The 23534-nt window shown below is 40.3% G+C and overlaps 1 protein-coding gene across 2 annotated transcripts in view; it reads left to right on the forward strand.

Moving 5' to 3' along the window:
- Positions 1 to 902: 902 nt before the first annotated feature.
- The window catches only part of tfeb (transcription factor EB), a 62735-nt gene continuing 40103 nt past the window's right edge, over positions 903 to 23534 (forward strand). The window contains exon 1 of one of the 2 annotated variants that reach the window (XM_034685017.1): positions 903 to 1338. The gene's annotated coding sequence lies outside the window, so the exon portion shown is untranslated. The remainder of the gene's footprint in view (positions 1339 to 23534) is intronic. The other variant, XM_034684991.1, reaches the window with a different exon arrangement.

Below are 23534 nucleotides of genomic sequence, written 5' to 3' on the forward strand. Positions count from 1 at the left end.
TCATTAAGAATATTTACTGCAGAAAAAGGGTTTTTCGTGACATGCTGTCCATCACTTCATCTGACACCTACCCTCTCACAGCGATTTCAGGCTTTAAAATAACAAAACGGAAATCATCAATACCTTTTCTAACAATCTTGTTTGCTTCTCTACGTCATAAAGAGGCATCGCTGTTCGTTTCAGTCCATTTCATGACCACTCAAAAACTCCTCACAGGAGCTTTAACTACTATTTTTTTTAATGTAAAAACTACCTCTGCTACTCACCACTGCACTTTTATCATATTATTTTAGTCTGTACATATTAGTCATGCCTATTTGTTGTTCTTTTGTATTTATAGCTGATGTTATTGTTATTATTTTTATTTTATTTTTATTTGTAGGTCTTATTCTTATGCCTTGAACAAAGTGAGCACAGTCTACCTAAGTCAAATTCCTTGTGTGTTCAAGCATACCTGGCCAATAAAGCTGATTCTGATTCTGAATGTACTCCTATGTATTCTTGACTTATTGATCATGCTTTGTGAAAATACAAAGTTTTGATATTTTAAGAAGTACTTTGAATACTTAAGTATTTTAAAAAGGAATTACTCCAGTACTTTAACTCAAGTATTACTCTGACAGAGCAACTTTCACTTGTATTGGTGTAATATTTAACATGGAGGATCTATACTTTGACTTAAGTAATGGTGACATGTACTTTGCCTGCCACACTATGTCAAAGAGGAATTTGGACTTTAACAGGGATCAAACACTGACATTGATAAACACTGTGAGTTAATTTTGAGTGAACTAAATGGGTCTACAGTAAAATGTTCTAACATGCAACTCTTTATGCATCAAGATAGAAGTGCCTCAACTTGCACAGGGCAAGAAAACCACAGTCATGTTGGTCTTGGAAGTATTCTGGCTAAAGTTAGAGGACCCTTTAGAGTCAACAGGCATCACGTCATCGCCTCAAAATACTACAGAGTCTGTTGAGGACGTGTGAAAACTACATTTCCCACAAAGCCGCTTGCGCTGTGCCATTGGCGGTGGCACAGGTGACCGTAGACGCTCTGAGTTATGACAACATCTCGACGGTGCAAACGAAAACAAATTAGCCTCCGAAGTGCGAGGTAGTAGGGTAGTAGGGTTGTACACGCTGACACGGTTCGTGGAAGAAAAGAGAAACTTGAACGCACAGAGCTCTTTGCCTTTTTTTTTTTTTTTTTTGACACGCGACCCTTTTCCTGTTGTGCTCGGTTGCGGCGGGTTTGTATCATCAGAGCGCACGAGAGCGGTGGGCACGCACTTTTCCTGAACCTGATTACTTCGTTCTGTCTGACCTTCAGCTCGGGTAAGTGATATTTCTGGCCACGCAGCTGGAAGTTAGCTTCTGCTACAACACTAAAAAACCCCATCGAAACACAGTAGTTGTTTATATCAAGAGTATATAATCGCTTAGTGTAAAAAAAAAAAGTCTTATTTAGTGAGTCCTTAAGGAAGATGGCCAACTTTTCTACTTGTCATTGCAACATACAGGCACACTGTCATGTTCTTTGCATTTAATATTTTCCTGATCCAGTGCAAACTCGTTTAGAAACAGTATTTGCATCCTTAAAATGTAAGTAACTTTGTACAGAGGCTGCCAGCATCACAAATCACAGAGCAACATATGTTAGAAAATGTTAGAAAACCTATTTTAAGCTTTTATTTGTCTGAGTATGATACATGTGACAACATGAAGAAGAAGCTGTGAACAACAAATGATATAATTCAGTTGGGAAAAAAACAACTTTAGGGTTTTTGGCTGTATATATATGAAGACATTGGCATCACTTTGACACCCACTCACTCTGTCAGATCATGATGCACCATTTCCCCCCCTTTTACTGTCATCAGTGACAGGGGCGGAGCCAGACAGTTTGACTTGGGTGGCTAAACTGGGGCACTGACTGTTGAAGGGGTGGCCAGGCGTGGAAAACAAACTTAAGAGCTTACCCCAAACCTTCCAATAATCACATCTACTTTAACTTCTTTTATAAAATAATTTTAAAAGATATTACATTTTTTGTAGATGTCTAACGTTGACATTAAAAATGTAACGGTGCAGAGTATCAACATTTAAATCTGCTGAATTGAACTCTTTAAGGACGTAAAAAAAAGTCTTATTTAGTGAGTCTTTAAGGAAGATGGCCAACTTTTCTACTTGTCATTGCAACATACAGGCACACTGTCATGTTCTTTGCATTTAATATTTTCCTGATCCAGTGCAAAATCGTTTAGAAACAGTATTTGCATCCTTAAAATGTAAGTAACTTTGTACAGAGGCTGCCAGCATCACAAATCACAGAGCAACATGTGTTAAAATTGTGTATCAAATTTGTAGAAAATGTTAGAAAACCTATTTTAAGCTTTTATTTGTCTGAGTATGATACATGTGACAACATTCAGAAGAAGCTGTGAGCAACAAATGATATAATTCAGTTGGGAAAAAAACAACATTAAGCTTTTTGCCTGTATTTAAGAGGACATTGGCATCACTTTGACACCCACTCTGTCAGATCATGATGCACCATTTCCCCCCCTTTTACTGTCATCAGTGACAGGGGCGGAGCCAGACAGTTTGACTTGGGTGGCCAAACTGGGGCACTGACTGTTGAAGGGGTGGCCAGGCGTGGAAAACAAACTTAAGAGCTTACCCCAAACCTTCCAATAATCACATCTACTTTAACTTCTTTTATAAAATAATTTTAAAAGATTACATTACATTTTTTGTAGATGTCTAACGTTGACATTAAAAATGTAACTGTACAGAGTATCAACATTTAAATCTGCTGAACTGAACTCTTTAAGGACTCAAAATGAGAATGATTGTTCAAAGTCAAAGCATCAACGAAAATAATATTCAAATGCAAATAAAACTAGTTTCTCTGCAGCTTGTTGAAACACAACAACACAATAGCCGATTTCAATGTAGGCAAGGCAAGGCAGCTTTATTTGTATAGCGTATTTCAAACACGAGGGCAACTCAGTGTGCTTTACATTAAAATATTAAAAGCATTGAAGACATTCAGACAAGCATAAAAGAACATAATTAAAATGACAAACATAATAAAACAGAAAAGAAAGGGAAAATTAGAAATATATTAAAAATTACATTAAAATTTTAATTTAAGTGAGTTAAAATGAGCTAAGATAGGAAGGCAGTGGCAAATAAAAAAAGTCTTAATCTTTGATTTAAAAGAGGTGAGAGTTGGAGCAGACCTGCAGCTTTCAGGGAGTGTGTTCCAGATATGTGGTGCATAATGACTAAACGCTGCTTCACCATGTTTCGTTCTGACTCTAGGGACTGAAAGCAGACCAGTACCTGATGACCTCAGAGGTCGAGGTGGTTCATAAAGTAGTAGCAGATCAGCAATGTATTCTGGGCCTAAACCATTCAGTGCTTTATAAACCATCAGCAGGATTTTAAAGTCTATTCTCTCACAGACAGGAAGCCAGTGTAAGGATCTAAGAACTGGAGTGATGTGGTCTACTTTTTGGTCCTTGTTAGGACTTGAGCAGCAGCATTCTGTATGAGCTGCAGGCGTATGAAAATACCTAAAGATATGCTTCTGGATAAAAGTGAGATATTTGAGTTGTGATTCACTTGGATATCTTAACAAGTTGCATTGTTACAATAGGATGTACTTTATTGTCCCTGTACGGAAATTTGTCTTTAAGTGACGCCTCTGACATGGCAAATAGCCAATCATCATAGCCAAGAATTTCAGGGTGGCCACAGGGGTGGCCAATCAGTTTTCAGAGGTGGCCATGGCCACCCCTTGCTCCACCACTGATCAGTGAGTCTCCACTGAGAGCTGCCCCCTCTTGCCATTTATAAGCAGCAGCCAGGCTGGTATCAGTAACAACACCTCAGCTGGGGGGGTATGTTGCTATGTATAAGCTGTGACTGTAAAACTGTACAGACCATAATACACTGCTGCTTTTTCCAAGTACAGCACATGAAAGTCCATGGTGTGCTCACGAAAAGACTGAAGGCACCACTGTCCATGTCTGCCCCCCCTTTGTCCCCTCTGCAGAGTGAGCTTTATTTACATGCCGTGTGTTTATTATTAGTACGAGTGCGTGTTGAGTGAGCGTGCGTTATGCTGTCCAGTAATGCTATGTCAATGCCTCATTCCAGTAATAGCTAACATTTAATGTGCACCTCCTAGATGTTACTTTAGAAGGAGATACTTGTTGAATCTTGTTCTACTATTGAAGATACCTAAAGATATGCTTCTGGATAAAAGTGGTATATTTGAGTTGTGATTCCCCTGGATATCTTAACAAGTTGCATTGTTAAGATAAGATACGATGTACTTTATTGTCCCTGTAGGAAAATTTGTCTTTGACATCAGTGCTGCACGTTACCTGCTCCTACAAAAATCACCACAATCCCACAAGAACACATAAATAAATAAGAAAAGTACAATAAATAGTCCACATTCATACAACACACAGCATACTCTTAAAGAGAGAGCACCATAACACTGTCCCAACACTAACAGGCTATTTCATATTTAAAATTCGAATAGAGATCGACACAAAGGAGTTTTTAAAATGATTCAATTTACATTTAGGGACTAGTCTGTACCTTCTTCCAGACGGTAAAAGTTCATACTCAGAGTAAAGGATGTGCAACGGGTCTCCAAATATTCTCTGAGCATGCCCAAGAACACACTGCTCATAAATGGCCAGTCTTCCCTATGACCTTCATGGCAGTCTGCACCAGGCAAGAGAGTTTGGTTGTTGTGTTGTTGTGATCATTACAAATTATGGACTGTAGTCAGTATGTCTTGTGGTTGAAATGTGGAAATGATAGACTCAAACAACAACAACGATTTGTCTTTGTGAGCTTTATTCGGGCCTTCAGTGAGCTGTCCAAAGCAGTCAGCTGGCAGAGTGATCTAACAACCGAGACAAGGTCTGTTAAACTGACCCAGAGTGAAGATTCAACATGTTACTTATTCTCTTCAGAGAATAAGATTAACACATCATTTAACATCTTTAAAGAACTGTAAGACAAACAAGAGAGCTTTTTGCATCCCGGTCACTCACCTTCCTGACTTCTCACCTCATGGTCTGCTCCTCAGCCATGGGAACAGATAACAATATGCAAATCACAGAAGTAGGGATGCACCGATCTGATCCTGGTATCGGATATCGGCTAGATCAGATCAGACTCATTGGTGACAAGGGGCCGATATATAGTGCCGATCCATACGGCAGATCTATTCATCTCAGTTCTATGCTTTTCTGTGTTTACAACACCCATGCGCGTCTCCTACATCATCAGCGCCGTCCGGTCTGTGCATTTTTGCCCGGTGGCGCATGATGGAGGATAACTACAGAGACTCTGCAGTTTAGGTGCATGTCACGCTTCTTTTGCTAACAACTCCGCCAGAAACTTGCAACATGTGCAGACGGATGGCGGTCGCGCTGAAAAATATAATGGAAGCCCAAAGGAGGAAGTTTATGTCAGCTGTAGCCGACTGCAAAGAAGGAAGAAACCTTCTATTAATGGATTCAAAGTGTGAAAAAATGGACAGGTTACCCAACTCGGTCGAGGCATGATGGCTGTCTAACACGAGTCTGGTTCTGCCTGAGGTTTCTGCCTGTTTAAAGGAAGTTTTTCCTCGCCACTGTAACTAGCTAAATACTGCGATGTGCAATGCTCATGGTGGATTAAGGTGGGGTCAGACTGAGTCTTACCCTGTCTTGAAGTTGGGTCTCTGTTCTTAATTTGACAAAGAGTGGCCTCCTATGTTTGTAAAAGCGTCTTGAGATAACGTTTGTTGTGATTTGGCGCTATACAAATAAAGATTGATTAATTGATTGATTATTGGATTTAATTGTTCTGGATCCTTGAAATGAAGGGATTCCAGCCTCTGGTTTAGCACTTGGAACCCAGGTACAGCTCACCATCTAGTCAGAAAAGCCTGAAGTTGCCAAAACATGATTCTATCCTCACATTAAGGAATAGAGATTGTTAATATATCATGACCTAAAAAGTAGGATCAGTGCATCCCTACACAGAAGGTCTGGTGTGGGTGAATGTTTCTAGCTTCTAATCAAAGCAAGAACAACATACTATCATGTGTGTATTTTTCCCATCACAGTCTGAAGATAGTCAGCTTTCTCTTAGTTATGGAGTTTCTTGTGGATGCACCACTTTATAATGTCTTCTCTCAAACTTGATCTCCTCCATAGCTAGCATGTCTCAGCTCAGTGAGCTGACCTACATGTGTCCTTTGATTTAGACGGCCAGAGAAGTATTTGACATTAGCTCCAAACCCTGACCCCTCTTGACCTGGCTTCTATGATGATCTAAACCATTCTACAGAAAACACAACAAAGTTCAAAGGTCCAAGGGAAAAAAAGGTCTTATGATGCTGTTTTCAAGCCTCTGCTTACACCAATCATGACTTGACTGCATTTGGTCTTTGTGTATTTTTAAGAAGTTCCCCCTGTTACCATTAATCCAGCACTGATAATGTGGTGTTAAGACATTCTGTGTTGACAGCAAATGACATGAGTTACCAGAAATAGAAAATGTAGAAGTCAGCTATTTCAATAACTTAGATTAGATGGAATGAAATAGACGTTTTGAAGTTAAGTATTGCAGAAAACACAAAAGAGTAATATTCAAACCATGAGCAGTTAAAATTCCTTTAAGTGACTTTAGGTTGTAGAATATTATTTTAAAGTAAAGGGTTTATTGGAATTCTGTTGTGCTTTCAGTTTCTTTTCTAAATTGATTTCAGGGAAGTTGCGGGGATCACTGAGGTCAGTCAGCTGGAGTGGCAATTCTGGTTTCTTGGTGATGCATGCATCTTCATGTATTTTTTTTTTTTTTTTACAGAAAAGACAGACAGAAAAGTGATAATGAAGAACAGGGGACCTTCCACCTCTCTGTTATTCACTGTGAAAACTGAGAAAATAGACACACACACAGCTGGGCATTCACATGCATATGGCTAGGTTCAGCAGCAGGTCTGTGTGTGAACACAAAAACACTCCATGAATGTGTTGTCGAGGTGTTTTAAGGCAGCACAATGCCGTAAATATCTTTTGACATTACACTAATGCAGATTTGTGTGACATGTGAGTTGAAGACACAAAACCTCTCTCCCATTTCTCCCTCTTTCCTTCTTCCTATGAATAAATGGATTGAAACGTTCCCGTTGTCTATAAAAAGATCAAGGAGATTTATCAGAATAGCAAAAAGTTAAGCTAGATCTGTCACACTAATTCAACACTACCACATGCCAATTAACCAATTTAATGTAGCTATCGTGTTGTACTTTATCATGTGCCCTCTTGATGTGTTTTGGTAATTATCCTAAGAATGCCTCTGAAGTCAAATCCTGTCAAAGAGAGCACAGAAAGTAACTGTAGCCATCTGCTGCCTGCTTAATCAGAAAATTTGATAACTGATATGACAACAGCTGGACTTAACAGCTGGTTTTATATGACAAAAGTAATTGCAAGGTCTCTGTGTAGCTGCTTGGACCTTCACCTGTCCTGCCCTGGCTCTGTCTTTGTGACAAAACACAACTATGTGTACAGTGTAGAAGCTCAGAGAGAGTGGGACAGATGCAAAGAGGAGTCAGTGGGGTGACAGAGTGCACTCGGTGTAAAAGGTCAGAGGTTAGTTCACATACTGAGCGGTGAGGTCACTGTCAGCAAGGTCAGAGGTCACCAGCCAGTATGTGGAGCTATGTGGTGACGTCCGGCAGACTGATTGCACCCTCTCCAACAAGCACAGTGGCAACCCGCTCAAATGACCTGCAAAGGGAAACAGAGTAGAAGTTAAAGCTCTAGACCAGGAGCGTCCAAACTTTTTTCAAAGAGGGCCACATATGATGTTGTAAGAATACCTCAGGGCCAGTGGCTCCTACTGTGATTTAGGAACCATAAAAGGTATATATGAAATGTCTATTTAATAACAGTTATTTACATTTTTTTCTCAATAAAACAGTAACTAGGAAGTGCTCAGTTCTCCACAAGCCATGTAAACATTAGCAAACGTTATCTTCTTCAGGAGGGAAATGTTTTTCATTAGGGTTGGGCAATGTAGGGGAAAATATTGTATACACTTTTAAGACTTTTCTGACCAGCAGACAAGATTTTAAGAACAAAATAGTTATTTTCCTGAGTTCTGAACATTTTTTATGCACCAAGTTTTTCCCTTTTCTGCACAATTTCCTAATTTTGATCTTGTCTTGTGTCCTCGTTTGTGTCTTCTGAGCTTTTAGTGTTCATCAAGAACATTTTCACATCATGATAAAAACATTAATTTGAAAACCTGTCATCTTTAAGAGTTCTTGTGTTTCTTCTTTTATTGCCGTCTTGCAGAATTCCCAGTGTTTTTGCTTTAGACAGGTAGTCCATATGAAGCTTTTTGAGACGTTTCTGGATTGACTTTAGTTTTGTTTGTGCGCTTGAAAGAAACTGCAAATGTACGGATGATTTAGAACAGGGGTGTCCAAACTTTTTTCAAAGAGGGCCACATATGATGTTGTTAGAATACCTCAGGGCCAGTGGCTCCTACTGAGACTTTGCTATCCTAAATGTTATATATGAAATCTATTTAATAACTATTGTTTTAATTTTTTTCTCAATAAAACATTAACTAGGAAGTCCTCAGTTCTCCACAAGCCATGTAAGCATTAGCAAATGTTATCTTATTCTGGAGGAAAATGTTTTTTATTAGGGTCGGGCAATGTGGGAAAAATATTGTATCATTATTTTCCTATAGCAGGATCAAGAGTTGGATTTCATCACATATCTTTTTCATGTAGTTTTTAAGACTTTTCTGACCAGCAGACAACATTTTAAGAACAAAATAATTATTTTCCTGCACAATTTCATAATTTTGGTCTTGTCTTGTGTCCTCTTTTGTGTCTTCTGAACTTTTAGTGTTCATCAATAACATTTTCACATTTGAAAACCTGTCAGCTTTAAGAGTTCTTGTGTTTCTTCTTTTATTGCCGTCTTGCAGAATCCCCAGTGCTTTGGCTTTAGAGAGGTAGTCCATATGAAGATTTTTGAGACGTTTCTGGATTGACTTTAGTTTTGTTTGTGCGCTTGAAAGAAACTGCAAATGTATAGATGATTCAGAAGGTGATTAATTTCTTTGCTATAAATAACACAATTTAAGATGGAAGCTTGGGGCCATAAATAAATGGACCTTGGGCCGCAATTGGCCCCTGGGCCGCACTTTGGACATGCCTGATTTAGAAAGTGATTAATTTCTTTGCTGTAAATAACACAATTTAAGATGGAAGCTTGGGCGCATAAATAAATGGACCTTGGGCCGCAATCGGCCCCCGGGCCGTACTTTGGACATGCCTGCTCTAGACCCTCAAAGGAGAGTTGACTGTTTCTTCCAATTTAATGGTCCTATGACCTTAAACCAAATAGTTTCAGGTAGGTTTTGGTGTATGATTGTCAGTTCCCATAACTTTTGTTAATTTTACATATAACTTACCTAAAACCAGTTGAATGTTTTCTTGTTTGCCCATATGGTTACCATATTGGACGGCTGTATTGGCTAGCATACTCACCTTGACCAGAAACTACATTGTAGGCAATATCGGTGGCAGATACTACTGATGTCTGTGTTCATGCATTTATCGTTTTCAATCCTGATACTGCTTGTTAACTTTCCACAATAATTAACCTGAAACTTGGTGATTTTCATCAATAGTTGTTTGGTTATGGCATGGGGCTGGTGCTTTGACTGGCATACTTGCTTACAGGGGTGGGAATGGTAGGGTAACTCACAATAGGGTGCATTTCAACATGATACGATACAATAAGTGAATAGTGCGACTAGTGTAGGGTGGGAGGGTAATTCGGATCGCTGTGGAGAGTCCGGTAAGAACTGTGGCTTTGCTTTATCAGAGGTACTTCCAATGACCAGGCCAAGTTTCAGGAAAAGTGTCCTTTATTCGTTGAATCGTGAGTGTGAGTGTGGTTTCTGCAAACGTAAACAATACATGTCAAACGTACTATTCTACAGGTGTGAAAACAGAAATGTACGAAGACAATACTTAAACCTCTGATAATTCAGGACAATTAAAACAACTTACTTTCAATGGACGCACAAAGCTGAAATAAGGAACACTCTAAACTATCACATCTCATCAACTGAGAACTGCTGAATAAACTCTGTGATCCATGCAGCAGGCAGGCTGGTGTGTGTGAAATGTCTCTGCAGCTCCCTCTGCCGTCCACCGATTGGCTGATAGCTCTCCACCCTATTAAAGTGACAGGCAACAGGCAGCCTTTTTCACAATAAGAAACAAAATACAATACAGAAACATAAGGTACAATCAAAAAATGGCAACCTCCGGTCTCTAACTATTAAGCCCATGCTGAAGTGTTGTGAACTGCAATTCATTGAGAATCTGCTTGAGGCTGGCTGCAGAAACACCGGAAACCACATACACACCAATTCAAAAAAGACAATCTTTGCAGCATTAATAAACATGTTTACAGCCTGGTTCAAAAAACGGCTTGGCTCTACGTAGATAATCTCTCTATCGGCACACACTGTACAGGGGGTGAATCTTTTTCTAACATGACGGTTCAGAAGATATTAAGATTATCAGTTTTTGCCCAAATAAGGACATGACTGACTTGACTCCCGATCAGGAACACATAGCTGTTGGCTAAGAAGCTCAAACTCCGCCTCTTTACGTCACACTCTGCCAGGTTGAGTTCCACATTTCCAATATGGCCACCGCCGTTGATTGGCTTCAAAACAGCGCTCAGGAACAGATGGGTGACGTCACGGATACTACGTCCATTATTTACACAGTCTATGGTTGACTGGCATACTTGCTTATAGGGCAGGGAATGGTAGGGTAACTCACAACAGGGTGCATTTCAACCAGGGGGCAACCTCTTGTCTTAAAATATGAGTCCAATGAGGAAGTGTTAAAAACTGCAGTTAATTGAGGATCCGCTTGAGGCTGGCTCTGGAAGTACAGGAAGTCACATACACATGAATGGGAAAAAGGCGATCTTTACAGCAGAAATAAACATGTTTACAGCCTGGTTCAAAAGACGAGTGTAGTCTGGATAGCTCATTTCTCGATGTGCTCTCACTGTGAGGGGGGTGAATTATTTTCTTACGTGGCAATTTTGAAGATATTGAGATTGTATTGTATGAATCTTATGTGCTTTGGCAGCAACATGTCTTTGTTCAAGCCAGTAAAGCAAATTGAATTGAATTGAAATTGAGATTCTGAGTCTTCCAATGAGAGGCACAGCTGACTGTGGGAACCATAGACTGTAAATAAAAATGGACAGCGTTGCTCCGCCTCTTCCCGTTGTACGGTTCTGAAGCCAAAAAATCCCTCTCCTGGGCGCCGCCATTGTGCAGCCAGAGCCTGTGAAGCCACTGTAACGAGCTCCACCCTACAGCGTAGCGTCACAAGACGCTGTGTGTCCTTTGAAGTTTCACTTTATGGCGGCTGTGAATCAAAGGAAACCAGGAAGTAAAACCCTGTTTTTTAAATTCTGATAACTAACGAAAAAGAAACTTTTCAGGAAAAAGAGGCCTTGAACACAAAACACTCAAATACTAACTACATATAACCACAGCATACGGATGTGAGAAACATTCGTACCACGTGTATTTATTTTTTAAAGGGGACATATCACGCTTATTTCATCAAAATATATTGGTCTAAGAGGTTCCCAAAACATGTCTTTAAAGTTTTTTGCTCAGAAAAACACTTTGAAATCAGATTTCGGTCTGCCTGTAAACCCCTCTTTTTCAGCCCTGCTCAGAACAGGCTGTTTTCTGTGTCTGTGCCTTTAAATGAGAATGAGCTTTCTGACCACGCCCCCTCAGGAAGTGGATGTGGCCTCGACTGTCCAGCACGTTGATCTAATGTTTACATGTTGGCTGAATATACACGGCTGCTCACAGACCTGCTTTACTTCAACCCTCTGAATCTGATCCAGAATCTGATCCTGATGGAGAGGCGCCTGCAGCAGGACCTTTCTGAACCATTGGTCACAGATTTAGTGTTTCTTGTTGTTTTATTTGTCAGTATGTCGACGTGTGTCTTGGTACACAGCGACGAACATGTAGCTATGTGGCTATGCTAACTAGCGCTAGCACTTTTCCATGAAAAATAAAAATCAACCACTAGATCTTCAAATCTGCAGACGTGGGGAGTAAAACCGACCTTTGTGTTTATTAAGACAGCCTACAACTAGCATGCCTCCCTCCTGAGCTCCTTGTTAGCACACGTGTGTGCAGGGAATGAAAAACGGAGGAGGGGTTGAGTTGTATTTTATACAGTCTATGGGCTGAACAAGCTCCGAGCTCTGACTTCCTGTTACAGACCGGATGGCGTTGTGACGTATGAAAAACACTGAAAACTGAAACAGCTTGTTTCAGCACACATTAACAGAAAGGTGGAGAAATCAGAACAGGGGCAGAATGGATTTTTTTCATTTTCAGGGGGTTTGTAGACATGCCAGGGACACATATTTCAGGTAGAGAACCATTAAAAAGTGGATTTTGCATGATATGTCACCTTTAAAGTTAGACTGCTTGACGGATTTTTTGACCTATACTGCAGCCAGCCACCAGGGGGCAGACGCTCTACTGAAAGCTTCACCACCAGGGGAGCAACCGGCTCCCTTGGTGGGAACACTGTAGCTGTTGGCTAGGAGACTCAAACTCCATCTCTTTACGTCACACTGGCTCCACAGTAGCAATATGGCTGCCGCCGCCGATTAGCCTCAAACAGCTCTTCAGAAACAGATGGGTGACGTCACGGATACTGCGTCCATATTTTATACAGTCTATGATTTCAACATGATATGATACATTATGATTTGATGGATACAATAAGAAACAATACAATACAGAACAATAAGGCACAATACTAAAAAAAAGGGTTGATAAAACAACATGTGATATGTTACCCCACATGACAATACTATCACGATACAGAGATTCTGTAATAATTGTTAAATTGTGAGACAAATCAAAACATCAGGATATGTGATTAACTGATTGAGTGCAGGATTTATATCATCATGAGTGGTCATGAAGACGGGATGTGATGAGTCAAATCAGAAGGGAGGTCTCTTCAGAGTGCTGTAAAACATTTATGTTTGGCACCAGAGATAAGATAATTGTGTTGCACAGCTTGTGATGATAATATATTGATGTATACATATTTAGTCCCAGCACAACCGGCTTATTCCTGACATCACACGTCTACCAGTATTGGTGACCTATATTGGTATTATATCACTGTATTGTTAATTCCAATCCTGGAGCATTTCTCTTCATTTCACTTCATGCCTGTGTTTACATGTATGACAAATGCAGACCTGTCACTTTGTCACAGAGGTGTGCAAATTAGCACAAGCACTGTGTCCTGTGTGTTCTGACTGATTGTGGAAAAGTGTGTGTGTGTGTGTTGGTCATATTTTCAGCTTCATTGGACTTGTGTCCAATACCCCATCCGCCTGTGATGGGGTTAATTTCTTCAGGTAAACACAGGCAGTGGTGCCAACACATACACACAAGTGCACACAGGCACACTGACTGAGCTCAATAGGTGTACTCTAGTGTGTAAGAGCATCAGGTGTGTGTAAACAGCCTCATCCGTGCGCCATATGGACAGATGTCCCATGACCTGAAAAGTTTTTCTTGCCGTTTGGTGACTAGACAAGGTGAAAGAACGAATGAGGAACTGCCTTTTATGTAGGTCTGGATTTCCCTAAAACAAACCCCCAAAAAGAACTAAAACACCAAAGTAATTACCGTATAAGTTTGTCATTGAGGACTGGAGTTTTCAAACCACAGGAATGACAGCTTGGCATGTGCTGTGTGACAACATGACCCATGATCCATCAGAGGTGAGTGTGGGTGGGACGGTTCAGGGCATGTGCTGAGTGTATGACTCCACTTCCTCATTTATCTCCTCTCCACTCTTTCATATCCTCTTTTGACTGACAGACAGTAGTGATGGTCCTACACAGTCTCTCTCTTCTCTGTTAGAATGGCGGCTCCGCTGCATGTTCGAATGCACACTGCAGCTGCCCCCGTAGTGTATGTTTTGACAATGTGCTTGAACCACAGGGGGGGGGTCTGTAGTTTTGACTCTTTGGCTTTAGTCTTCTCACAAGCTCACTGTGTATTTTAAAGATTTAGAATTGTGTTTATTTTAAAGGTATTCAGTCATCCCAGTTTGCTTATAACAAATGTGAGGACTTCATGTCCCTACACTGACATTTTAAGCATGTTGGGTTTCAAAAAGTTATTCATTTGCATTGTAATCACTTTGAAAGCTTGCTTTCATCAACACCAGCAAAACTTCTAAATCATTTCAAGCATTCCCTCTTAGCTGTCTTGCAGTTTCACTTGCAGAGAATTAGGATTTCAAGGCTTCAAAGGACCTCAACATTACAAGACATTTTTTTTTGTCTGCTTGTATTTAACACCTGTACAAAATCTTTTTTCCTCCAGTGGTCACTACTGTCGAAAGTCTTCTGCACATTCTTTCTCATCAACTAGAAACTCATTTGAATACTGCAGCCAGCTCATTTAATATTATGCCCTGCAGGCTCCTCAAACAGGTTTGGAAAGTATTCTTTCCATTGCAAGTGGCTTTAAACTAAAACATCTGAAATATTTTTTCATCTTATAAGAAAATTATAGTTATAGTTCTGCACTTGGAAAAAATTATGAATCAATAATCAAACCACAATTTTTAGTTGATCATTTACACTCATTTCACAGAATAATAATAGTTATAAATGTAGTTAAAAAGCACCTGTTTTCTACCTGTGGTCTGATTAAAAGAGGAAAAATAAGGATACACGTGACCTCTTGCACTTTCAAAATCCTCATGTGCTTGTTATTCATTACTTTATTTGAAATTAAGGGGCATGACTTCTTTGGTTTCTTGCCATGACTAATGTTTTATAGATGACACAAATTTTGCTTTCTTCAGTGCTGAGCCTCAATTAAATTATCTTCTAATCATAGCTCATTTGAACTCACTTTAAATTACAATTTTAATGTAATCCATCCATCCATCTTCTTCCGCTTATCCGGGTCCGGGTCGCGGGGGCAGCAGTCTCAGCAGGGAAGCCCAGACACTCCTCTCCCCGGCCACTTCCACAAGCTCTTCTGGGAGGATACCGAGGCGCTCCCAGGCCAGCTGAGAGACATAGTCTCGCCAGCGTGTCCTGGGCCTTCCCCGTGGCCTCCTCCCAGTCGGACATGCCCGGAACACCTCCCCAGGGAGACGCCCGGGAGGCATCCTAACCAGATGCCCGAACCACCTCATCTGGCTCCTCTCGATCCGGAGGAGCAGCGGCTCTACTTTGAGCCTCTCCCGGATGTCTGAGCTCCTGACCCTATCTCTAAGGCTGAGCCCAGACACCCTGCGGAGAAAGCTCATTTCGCCCGCTTGTATTCGCGATCTCGTTCCTCCGGTCACTACCCACAGCTCGTGACCATAGGTGAGGGTCGGAACGTAGATTGACCGGTAAATTGAGAGCTTTGCCTTCTGGCTCAGCTCTCTCTTCACCACGACAGACCGGTACAGCGCCCGCATCACTGCAGACGCCGCCCCGATCCGTCTGTCAATCTCCCGCTCCCTTTTCCCCTCACTCGTGAACAAGACCCCAAGATACTTGAACTCCTCCGCCTGGGGCAAAGACTCCCCTCCGACCCGGAGAGGGCAGGCCACCCTTTTCCGACTGAGCACCATGGCCTCAGACTTGGAGGTGCTGATCCCCATCCCCGCTGCTTCACACTCAGCTGCAAACCGTCCCAGCGCGAGCTGGAGGTCACCGCTCGATGGAGCCAATAGGACGACATCATCTGCAAAGAGCAGAGACGGAAACCCAAGGCCACCGAACCGGAAACCCCCCGCCACTTGGCTGCGCCTAGAAATTCTGTCCATAAAAGTTATGAACAGAACTGGTGACAAAGGGCAGCCCTGGCGGAGTCCAACCCCCACCGGGAACGAATTCGACTTACTGCCGGCAATGCGAACCAGACTCTGGCTCCGACAATACAGAGACTGAATGGCCCGTAGCAACAGGCCATCAACCCCATATTCCCGGAGCACCCCCCAAAGGATACCTCGGGGGACACGGTCGTAAGCCTTCTCCAGGTCCACAAAGCACATGTGGACTGGTTGGGCAAACTATTTTTAAAGTAATCTTTAATATATTTCTAATTTTCCTTTTCTGTTTTATTATATTTGTCATTTTAATTATACTCTTTTATGCTTATCTGAATGTTTCCAATGCTTTTAATGTTTTAATGTAAAGCACATTGAGTTGCCCTCGTGTATAAAATGCGCTATACAGATGAAGCTGCCTTGCCTTGCCTTGCCTTGCCTTGCCTTGCCTTGCCTTGCCTTGCCTTGCCTTGCCTTGCCTTGCCTTGCCTTGCCTTCATCATGTCATGACATCCTCCCATATTTAAACCTTTGTGTTCTAACTGCACAGCTGGAGCTGCCTTCTCCATCAATCACAGGTGCTCTTCTCATTTCTAAAGGCCCCTTATCTTCTGGGATTAGTTACACCTAAAACCACAGCAATTTCAGGTGCAGAGTTGTACTCTTTATTGACATTTCTATTGCATAATCTCTTACTCTTTGTCATAGTCTGCAGCAGAATCTCCTGTCGAGGCAATTTAATCATATAAAGTTGTGTGTGTTTGTATGTAGAGACACTGCATTTCTCTGTCTGCATCCCAAATTTTGTCATATAACAAGACAAGGATACTCATCTAGCGTGTGTACACACACACATTTTCTCTTGTAAACTTATCTTCTTGATAATCATCCTGTTGACTCCTCCTTGAACTCCTCTGTGTGTTTTCAATTGTTTCAATCCTGCTTGTCTTACCTTTTCTCCACTCTCTGTCTGGAGTCCTTACTCTCTCGTGTAGAGAAGTCTAAAGCGCTCAGGGGCAGCAACATTCTTTAAGCTATTTTTTATTGGTTAAGAATGAGGTAGGAGAAAGGGAGTGAGAGAAAGGGGGACAGGTGGGATTAGAATAAAAGGGAATGGAAAGTCCTTTAAAGATGAGTTTTTGACTTTGCATTGGCTGCAGTTGGTTTATTTTTTCTTTATGTGTGCATGCGTGTGTGTCTTATCTTTGTGCTCATCACACAAATGCTTTCCATTCCATCTCTCTCTGCATGGGGACTCTCGCCCATGCAAAAAGAAATGCAGTGCAGCTGGTTAACTAGTTAATGCACTACCCCCTCTCTATTGCACACAAACACTCCCATGGATCCCCACCTCTGTTTACTCAGTATTTAATAACGGTTCATTTACACTGGAATAATTTCATAACACGTGTTTTCCTGTTTGTAGACTGACTGCTATTTGCTTGTGCAACGTTTGTGAAATAATGTAGGTACATTAAGATTCATCTGATAAAAATCAATATTTCCCCCCAATGTTATTAGGGATGGCATGTCGTGTGAGTTCAATGTGCATCATTAAAAAACTAAAAGCAGAAGTAATCTTTATGTTCACCTCAGGCATAATGATGTCATACTTTCAGTATGAGGAAGTGTTTTCTGTAGTACAATGTTATCCAAAGCGATGTACATACGAGAACAAGAACAACACAAGCAAAGATCTAGACAAGAGGAAACAAGATCAGAGTAACAAAGTGCTTCAAGTCAATTTGGGTGCAGGTACTGCCAAGCAGTGTAAAGGCAATGCACAAAAGTAAATAAGGATTTTTTTTATATATAGTTAAAAAAAAGGAACATCTACAATGAAGCAACCAAACATTTTTTTTTTTCAGCAGCATGAATTACAGCTTTTTACATTCAAGACATACAACCGCTGCGTTTACACATCACAAATAAGTAAAAAAAAAACAAGACATAACAAAAACAACCCCCCCCCAAACAAACAAACAAACAAACAAACAAACAAAAAATAGTAATAATAATAACAATAATTAAAGCCGCAAGCGGCGATGAACGGGCCCTCGCACACCCGCAGCCGCCGCCTACGCGAGCCACATGTAAACCCCTGCCTGATATTTGCAATCACATGATGCGAAAGCAAGATCTGAGATTATATACTGGCTTAGGTGGCGCAAATGTTTTAAGTTTTTGGCAGATTGCCAAGAAAACCTCCGAACTTGACAGTGTGCCACGCCCACAATTTTTGTCTGAACAGAATTCATTTAACAATAATTTGTAATCATCAATGTGTCTGCTATAGAATGTGCCTTGTTTGGACTGAATTGGAGAAAAACTCTAGGAGGAGCTCTCAAAAGTATGCACCCTTATTTGGGCGTCATTCTTCACATTTAAAGCTGTATGTGCGTTTCATGCCCCGCCTGAACGTCTGCCACGCCCACAATTTTTGTCTGAACGGAATTCTTCAAACAGTTTTTAATCGTCAATGTGTCTACTATAGGTTGCCCTTGGTTTGGACTGAATCGGAGAAGTGGCTTTCGGAGAAGATAACGAAAGTATGCAACCTTATTTGGACGCCATTTTTTAATGTTCAAAGCTAGGTGGCGCTCTTCCTGTTGAGTTTCGGATATGGATGCAAGAGGCTTTTTTGTGCGTCCTGATGCCATGAATATGCGTTAAATTTTTCAAGCATGTAGCTCAAAATAACCCCTATGGGGAGGGTTTTTTGAGAACTGTAGGGGGCACTAGTGAGCACATTTTTCAACTTTTTTTGCAAAACCCATAAAATGTCGCAATTTTTCCCAGGACGGATGAGTGTGTTGGATGAGGTGAAATTACGTGCATTTTAAAGTCACAAAAATCCATTTTCCGACGTTTTTTTTTATGCCCCTCCCCAAAGTCTGCCACGCCCACAATTTTCATCTGAATGGAATTTGTTCTGATAATTTTTTCTCGTCAATGGGTTTACTATAGGCTGACCTTGGTTTGGACTGAATCGGAGAAAAGCTCTAGAAGTTAATAGCAAAAGTATGCACCCTTATTTGGACGTTTTTGGACACTTTTTGGAGCCATTTTTGATTTTCAAAAATAGGTGGTGCTCTTCCTGTTGAGTTTCGGATATGGGTGTGAGAGGCTTTTTTGTGCGTCCTGATGCCATGAATATGCGTAAAATTTTCCAAGCATGTAGCTCAAAATAACCCCAATACGAGGCGTTTTTGAAAATTTTAGGGGGCGCTAGCGAGCACATTTTTTAATTTTTTTTTTGCGACATCCATAAATTAGTAAATTTTTCACCGGGCCTGATGAGATCATTCACGTTCAGGGGTCCAAAAATGCATTTGAAGTCGCGCGACAAAGAATAAAAATCGATCCTTAGAAAAACAATAGGGCCTTGGCCGCCTTCGCCACCAGCGGTGCTTGGGCCCTAATAATAATACAAGAACACTTCTCCTGTTACAATAGATGGTAATCTATACAAATTGGAGTATATAAATACATTAAATACAGAATGTGAAAAGCACCTAGTGAAAAAAAGAAAGATTCAACATGCTTTGAAACTGCAGAGTCCACATCATTTAGTCATTCACTTGATCATCTATTAAATCTAAATCCTTAACATAGTTAATAAAAGGCTTCCATATGTTCTCAAAAATATGCTGTTTACCCTTTAATATGTAAGTTATCCTTTCTAGTGGAAGGCTTGACAACATCTGTCTTATCCATTGAGCAGCACTTGGTCTTTGATTGTTTTTCCATAACATTGCAATAAATTTTTTAGCGTAAAGCAAGCTCAGGTCTATAAATGTTTGTTCACTCTTACTGTAATTATGTATCTCAGGATATACGCCCAACAGAAAAAGCTTCAGGTCGAGTACAATTTGTTTTGAACTAATCTTCTCGATTATAATTCTTACCTCCTCCCAAAATGCATTGCCAAATACAATGAAACAGGGTTCCTCTAGTTTCTGTACATTTTGTGTATGTGTCCAGTATGTTTTTGTTATATCGATTTAAATCCACTGGCGACACATAAGTACGCATTAACCATTTATACTGTATTAGTTTAAGACGTGCATCTATAGACCTATTATGAGCACCAGCACAAGCTGCTTTCCAATCTTCATCCGAAATCTCAGATTGCAAATTCTCCTTCCAAGCATTCAACTTATACTTTAAATTTTCGGATGAGTTAGACGCCAGCAAATCACACAATTCTGATATAAGACCTAATACCTAACCAAGCAATTTAATAATGGCGTTGTGACGTATGAAAAACACTGAAAACTGAAACGGCTGGTTTCAGCACACATTTACAGAAAGGAGGAGAAATCAAAACAGGGGCAGAATGGATTTTTTTCATTTTCGGGGGGGTTTGTAGACAGGGACACATATTTCAGGTAGAGAACCATTAAAATAGTTGATTTTGCATGATATGTCACCTTTAAGATTACGAGTTTTTCCCATATAAGGACATTACTGACTTGACTCCCGGTCGTGAACACATAGCTGTTGGCTAGGAGGCTCAAACTCAGCCTCTTTACGTCACACTTTGCCTGGTTAAGTTCCACATTTCCAATATGGCTGCCGCCGTTGATCGGCTTTAAAACAGCGCTCAGGAACAGACTGGTGACGCCACGCATACTACGTCCATTATTTATACAGTCTATGGTTTTAATCTTGGCTAGAATCATTGGGGGATTTTTTCTCACATTGCTGTGCTGCAGTTTGAAAAGTTTGTTTTTTTATACTAAAGACTTGATACTGTACTCTAATGTGATGCAAAAGTAAATATAGATTTTTGAATGTTTAATTATAAACCCATTGCCTGTCTCTGACTTAGCTGTGAATATTGACAGCATTGTTTGTCCTATTTAACAGAAAGATAGCCCGGGGTTAGCATAGCTGGGTTACACTACAGTGAGACATATTGCACAATGGTTCACTTACAAAAACTCAGAAAGATTGTCATATATGTTGGGTTGGTTTACTAACTATAGAGACCATGGGAGCACAGACAGAATGCCTGGCAGATAAGAAGAAGAGGGTCTTCTTGGATGGTGTGTTTGTTTGCATGCATGTCTGTGTTTGGGTCCTGCCTCCTCCACAGGCCTTTGTCAAAGAAGTACAAGGCGGTATTGGTCAATGATTTCACCTCCTACATTTAAGCTTTACGATTGGCCAGAGTTACAGGAATGCATTCTTTGCCAACCAATAGGCTGTGGTCCTGCAGGGGGGTCCTGCCCCCGGACAAAAATAGCCCAGTAAATACACTGCGGGCACTATGAGAACTGGAGCTGCTCCACTGATGAATGCTTTGTGTACAAACAAGGGATGCTTGTGAGCCGGGTGCTGCTGAACCATGCTGGTCAGTGTTCTCCTCTGTTGTGATAGGCACAACTAGCTTAGTGGCACTTTGATACCACTGTTTCTGTGTCTGAATACAGGGATAAAGGAAGGCGGGGGGGCTAAAAGAGAACTTATAGTCAGGATTTATACAGGGATAGAAGAAAGTCATCAGACTTTTTATAACCTCAAAGTTCCATCAAACGAGTCACAGAATGTGATGGACATTCTGCATGTGACCTATAAGTGTGATTGTGAAATACACCAACCAAGGGCACTTGTAAGGTTGATTTGCTGATTGATTTAACAGCTGCTCACACTGTGTTCCAGTTAAATGAGTTGAGCATACCAGCAGTTATATTAAGGGATAAATACGTTCAGTTTCTGGGTTACAAAAACAGAGTCTTGTCTCTTCAGAAAGAGATACAACAAACACAAGCAGGCATTGCTAATTTGTTTTTCAAATGGGCCTGCATCTTAAAGTTATGTTTTACTGAACTTTTAGCAGATAAGAAAAATCAACATAAATGCTGTTTTGAACCTGATTGTGTATAACAATTGTGCAACACCTGAAGTAAAAAGTCCTTGTGAATCGTGTATGATCCCACCAGTAGGAGGCTCTTTTAATGATACTGTTAGCAAGTAGTTGCCACCCTACCTTTTTGTGTCTTCTTCAATGTTGTTTATGTCTCAGTTGTTGATGAGTTTGCATTTCAATTTGACAAAGCTCATTCACAAAGCTGTGTTTGCACTGCTTAGTGCACAAGCACAGAGAAGGGGAAAAGGGAAGGGGGTTTTCAGATGTGACTACTGTTTCTAGTAAACAAATCTTACAGCATCCTTTCAGAGGAAGTTTATTTAAATTTGAAATCACTTGACTGTCACAAGATTTGACAACCACTGAGATGCAAACATATACTCCTGTAGCTCAACATGGCTGCATTGCAGGTTGTGCACTTTTCATTAGCTGACATTAAAAAAATGGGAAAGAGAACCAGATGGAACTGACCCAGTTTTGAATTTGTGATACTCTGAATACAGGTGTGAGAGACATGTGGGCATAGATATGAGTATTACTTTAGTCATAGATAGCAGGGAAGAGGGACAGCTCTGCTAGCCCTGGTAAAGTTTGGCTGTTTTTCCAGAGGATTATTTTCCTTTCATACATTTTTTGGGATTGCAATTTTTTTTTACTCATGGCTGGTACTGGATCAAGACTAGCAAAATGATGCACCGTTCTAGAAGTGGAAACTCTACAACCAGGGCTCTGCAGGTAGAGAACAAAATGGCTTTTTAAAAAAAAAAAAAAAAAACTTTATTTATATTTTTTTCTTGGTTTTGAACAGATATGTACCTATACAAACAAACATGTACATCCCCAACATCCCCCAAACCACCTGACACTCGAAAGGTTATAAAACAGACAGGAAAAAGACAAATAAGGGTAAAAAAACAAAACAAACAAACATGTATATGTATGTTATAATAGTTATAATAATAACCCTAGAAATAAAAAAATACAAAGTAAATAGCAATAAATACATAGATAAAATAAATAAATAAAAATAGGAGTGTATTGACATGGAGAGATTCAATGAATGAATTCTTATTCCCACACAGAGTAAAGAGCAGAAAGCTTCAGGAGACTCAACATTATGTTAATTGTGAAAAGGGAACAGTGAGAGTCAAATCTATAAATGGGGCCCAGGTACTGATGAATATCTGACAGGACTTGGTTCTGTTGTATCTGAGTTTTCAAGAGGGACTACTGACAGCATTTCTTTGATCCAGCTAATGCTGGGGGTTTATCAATCAATCAATCAATCAGACTTTATTTATAAAGCGCTTTTCATACAATGACATTGTAACACAAAGTGCTGTACAAGAAAAACAACTTAAAATAGAATGAATTAAGAAAAAGATCCCAGCCACAGCCCCAACCCCAAACCCACCCCACAATCCTAAGGTTAAGAACACAATATGCAACAATAGTAATAAAAACAATAAAATCAATAAATAAAAAATCTAAATAATTTGCTGAACGAACTGAGGAAACGCTCTCATGTTATCTTAATGAGGAAACACTGGAGGTGAAATAAGATGTTAAAACTCAAAACAGGAAATTAAACTCACCAAAGTAAAATACAGTTCTAAGATAATAAAAGACTAAAATATTAAACCATTAAAAGAAAATAAGATGTGAGAC

Source organism: Notolabrus celidotus, chromosome 1, assembly GCF_009762535.1.
Source record: "Notolabrus celidotus isolate fNotCel1 chromosome 1, fNotCel1.pri, whole genome shotgun sequence".
Lineage (NCBI taxonomy): Eukaryota > Metazoa > Chordata > Actinopteri > Labriformes > Labridae > Notolabrus > Notolabrus celidotus.